A 5,344-nucleotide genomic window follows, 5' to 3' on the forward strand; every position below is an offset into this window, starting at 1 on the left:
GTTCCTCCAGCTTCACTTGGATCCAGCTAGCAGTAACACACTCCCGGCAAGCGGTAATGGTGCCATCACGCAAAATCTAAAAGTCACTAACAGCCAGCATGGGAAGGTATAAACATTCTTTCTTCGTCTTATAATTTAAATGTATGTCTTAAACAATCCGTGATCCACAACATAATCTGTGCTCAAATAAAGATTGGATTCAGTGACTAAGCACTCAAAGGGTTTAATGTTTATGGCAGAAATCCCTTGTGATGCGCATGAGGATTGGGTACAAACTGAACGAAAAAGATGTATTAGAGGAAGGACAAGTCAGCAACTTCCCTCGCGGGTTGTGAACTACTCGATCGGCCATTGTATTTTCAGCATAAGGACTTGAGTGTTTATTTTCATCGGCCCGACTAGAAAAAGAAAGACAAGTCTTGCCCAAGCCGTTGATGCAGCAGAAGCAGCTTTCTCCCTCCAATTTTTTTCATTTCCTGGAACAAATACTTTGGCCTTTTGTTTGGTATTTGAGGTTCTTGTGTGTTTTATTTTGTACAAAAGTTCATTCTCCTTTACAATAATTCATTCTAAACAAATATTTTGTTCGAGAAAGGAAAAAAAAAATAGAGATAATGTGAAATGAAATTTTGAAAAGCTTAAATCATTAAATCAATGACATAATTTCCCCTACTGACAGAGTAGGTAATAATCAACTTTTTTCATCGATCTCATCACATCCTTTAAATGGTTTTGGTAGTAGATTCCTGGGTTCCATTAAAGGGATTAGTTTAAATCTAGAATGAGAAATGAAAAGGAAAACCAAATGATCATAGATGTTGACATGTTGTCATGCTAATAGATTAACTTCTCGTATTAAACAGAAACGGCACCCATGGCGGACCCAGGGGAAAAAATTAGGGGGGTCAATTTTAAAAAAAAAAGTGGAAATGTTTTAAAAGGGTTGTATTGGAGGGGAATCGAACTGCGGTTAGGGAGGTCAATGTAAGGGAGACAAACCAACTGAGCTGCTAATACTTGTTCATTTTACATGCAAATACAATCATTTTATTCTTTTAAGGGGGTCAACTGACCCCCCTTACGTAGGTCCGCCACCCACCTAACCTAACCTACCCGAGCTAGCTTATCACAAATCTCTAGGTTTCTTCTCTTAAGAACACAGGTTAAGAAAAAAAAATCATTATACAAATAATAAATAGGTATATAGTTGTTTATTTGCATAATGAACTTTTATTAATTTAGGCATTTAAAATAGTACCGATTGTAAATACAAAACAAACAATTATTTAAGACGAAAAACATGCAATTTTAGAATAATTTTAAAACTTTCAAAACTTCCTAACAATTTTTAAATTTTTCTATATTTTTATTATTAGATTTTACTTAAAAAATACTAAAAACAAGAATTTATCTACCACACATTAATGAAAATATCATCTTGAAGTAATTATTATGAAGATAACTATGAAAATTAGTATACAAAATATTAAATGGGTATATTAATGCAAATATAGTGAATTTTTATTATTTTAGGCATTCAAAATAATTATTTATATCCTTTGCTTGAGAATTGAGATTCTTGGAGTCTTTTTTGTACAAAAGTGATCAAGACAGCTAAGTTTGACTCTCTTATGTCTGAGAAAGGTGATTCAGGATTTTGGATATTGATAGTTTGCATTTATTACAAGTTTGTTTGATGATCAGCGCATATCTTTTATTTGAGTCAGTTCTAATAATCTGATAGAAACTACCCAATACCGACATAGAAACATTAGAAGATGTGTTGTATATGATTTTATGTTCCTTTGATTTGTTGGATATGAATTTTGAAGACAACTTGCGACTTGAGATATCATCTTGACATAATTATTATGAAGATAACTATAGAGATCATTATACAAATATTGAATGGGTATATAGCTGTTTATTTGCATAGTGAACTTTTATTATTTTAGGCATTCAAAATAGTTGCAATTGCAAAAATAATAACTATGGAGATATCATATTGACGCAATTATTATAAAGATAACTATGAAGATCATTATACAAATATTAAATGGGTATATAAAGTTTTAACATTAATTCTAAATTATCTATATAAAATATCTATATATATATATATAATGTTTCACAATTAGTATTATACATATTTAAAAGATTTTGTCAACATTTAAAATTCTGATGATTCTAATTTCATCTTTGTTTGATTTCATCTTTTAGTTGTATAGAATCATCATGTAATACATGAAGCTACATAAAGATACTAAAAATCATCATGTAATACATCATGTTTCACAATTAGTATTATACATATTTAAAAGATTTTGTCAACATTTAAAATTATGATGAAACTCATTTCATCTTTGTTTGATTTCATCTTTTAATTGTATAGAATCATCATGTAATAACAAACATATACTACTTAATAATTATTAAAGATGAATATAGGTTTAAACTTCGTATATGGTTTAATTCGGTTTTTTATTTGAATTGTTTAGTTTCACCGCTCATAGTAAAGTATTGAACTGTTTAAGAAGTTTAAAATATTTATATTGATATATGTAAATTTAATAACAAGTTTTAAAATATGAGAATTTAAAAATATTAAAAGTTTAAAATAAAATATATTGCATGACCATTTGTATGACAAGAAAAGTTTGAATCAATATTGCTAAAAAAAATATATCATTAACTCAATACTTCAATATATGTTAAATATTCATTTTACTATTTTTTAACAACGTCAATAAATATACAAAGAAACACTAAAGTATAGTGTTAACCGGAATGAATTCGAAACTCAGAATAATAATTGATTCTATATAAATCAGTGGCATAAAGTAGAAACTAAAATATATATAGATGTTGTCTTCGAAAAATCACCACACGCTCATCGATTGCCATTTTCGAGTTAAGAAATTGCTAAACACAAACTCTCATATCCGACGGAGCAATCACATTTGTTTAATTAGACTCACAACTAATTGAGTTTGGTTACTCTTCATAAACTTTTTGTCTGCCTTTTATAAATTTCGATAGATTTTGAATTTTTGAGTTTTGAATTCTGTTATTTTTATTATTTATTTTAATTTTAGTTCATTAGTTTGTAAAATTTATATATTTCTTGATTAGAACTCTACTTGCTATGTTTCACCAATAGTCAGCGTGGAGACCAAGGCTGTAAGTTTGATATATATAGGAGTGGTACGACTCGCTCAAACGGACAATCTGTCATATATACGATATGAAAATTACGTTACCTAATAGAATAAACTTTGTTACTCAATTTCATTTTATGATTTTATCTTCCAATGAATTGTTTACTGATGGTGTTTATTTCAAAAAAACGAGCATTTTCAGATGTATTAAATGATATTCATTTTAGTCAAAACCACTTGCATTCCATCAAATATATATCCATTGATCCACACATATATAATATATAATATGGTAAAACAATTTCCACCTTGAAAAGTAATAAACGGAATCAATTGTGTAAGATTCGAGTTGCTTGCCAAATTAAGCAAGATGAAATAAGTTATAGTTTTTGAGGAAAAAAGAGAAATAAATTATAGCTCAGCACAATTCACTGAGAGTAAAACAAAATCTCAAATGGTGTTAATTACTTATGAATATATAAATAAGTTACTAAAGGGAGTCTTGATATAATAATAATAATAATAATAATAATAATAATAAATCTATACTTTGAGGTCAATAATATAGTAAAAGTGATTGTTGAGTTTGGAAATGAGACTTTGTGTATGTGCATCACATTTCTTAACTCAAAAATGGCAATGAATTTTAATTCATTAGCATGTCGTGAATTGTTTATGACTAATTTATAAAACACTTATCTATTTCTACTTGATGACTCAAAAATTGTTATTTTGTTCAAGAGTCTGATAAATTAAAAGCAATTAATTAATTAATTAACTACGTAGATAAGAATATAATTTATATTCCATGAATCAATAGACAGACTTGAATCAATGTTCTACTGATACGTAATCTGCACATTTTTTTTTTGTGTATCGGTCGTAAAGTAATGTCATCTATATATGAACTTGTGTGGGAAAATCAGCTTTTTCATACCCTCACATATGAACTATGTTGTTTCATACCCTCACATATGAACTATGTTGAATACATACCCCGAATTATTCATAGTGCAAAAACATACCCCAACTAAATATAATAATTTTGAATTTAATACATAAACTTTTGGTGTTGTGCGTAGACAGACATACGTCACGGTGTTAAGAAACAGTGAACTTTCGATGACGTGGACACCACGTATAAACTACAACGTTTTGGAACCCAAAATTCAGAAAACTAGTCAAAAACAAGTCGTTTGAAATTTTAATTTATTCATTAATTTAATTTCATTTATCTTTTAGGGACCCTTTTGTCTTCCTCCTTCTTCCGCCGCCAAACCATCTTCTTCTTTCTTCTCAATTTTTGATAACCAATCCAATCTCAATTGCTAAAAGTAAAAGGAAGACTTGTGCTTCTCTCCTCTAGAAACATCTGAATCGCGTATTGACTAGATCTAGTGCTCTCTTTCAAAGTTACTATCGCATCTTAATCATCTGTAAAATATCAAAATCAAAAACATAAACAAAGTTCTCTTGACTAGATCTAGAAGAATTGGACGCCATTGATGTGTTTCCCTTCAGGTTTCTCTTGGACGCCATTGATATATGTTAGTGTCCAAAAATTGGAAAGAGAGTTTCTTTTTTCATAAAAAAAAAATAAATGAAATAAAATTAATAAAAAAAAATAAAAATAACACGACGCCGCTTTGACTAGTTTTTGTGAGTTTTGGGCTCGAAACAAAACGTGGTAGGTGTTTATACGTGGTGTCCACGTCCTCAAAAGCTAACGGTTTCTTAACGCTGCGTGACATCTACGCACGAAAATAAAAGTTTTATGTATTAATAAATTCAAATTATTATATTTAGTTGGGGTATGTTTTTGCACCATGAATAAATTCGGGGTATGTATGTATTCAACATATAGTTCATATGTGGGGGTATGGAAAAAGCTGATTTTCCTACTTGCTCACAAAGTAATACACTTAAAATAAAATTAAATAAAAAAGCGGGGACAAATAACCAAAAACTCTGGAAAATGTTCTTTTAATTAATTTTGCTCGGGATCTTTTTTAATTAATTTTGCCCAAAAATTTCCGGTATCTTTTAAAAAGCAACATTTTCAGGGAGGAGAGAGAAAACAAACAGTGACCTTGGCTACTCTCTCAGGGAACAAACAACAAACCCTTTCTTTTTGTTTTCTCCTCCATCTTCCTCTACCTCTTTTTTTTTTTTTTTTTTTTATTTTT

The 5,344-nt window shown here is 29.3% G+C and overlaps 1 long non-coding RNA gene across 1 annotated transcript; it reads left to right on the top strand.

Moving 5' to 3' along the window:
* Positions 7-655, top strand: LOC104756756. The gene is made up of 2 exons (XR_762321.2): positions 7-106; positions 240-655. It is a non-coding gene; the product is annotated as an uncharacterized LOC104756756 (long non-coding RNA).

Source organism: Camelina sativa, chromosome 17, assembly GCF_000633955.1.
Source record: "Camelina sativa cultivar DH55 chromosome 17, Cs, whole genome shotgun sequence".
NCBI lineage: Eukaryota > Viridiplantae > Streptophyta > Magnoliopsida > Brassicales > Brassicaceae > Camelina > Camelina sativa.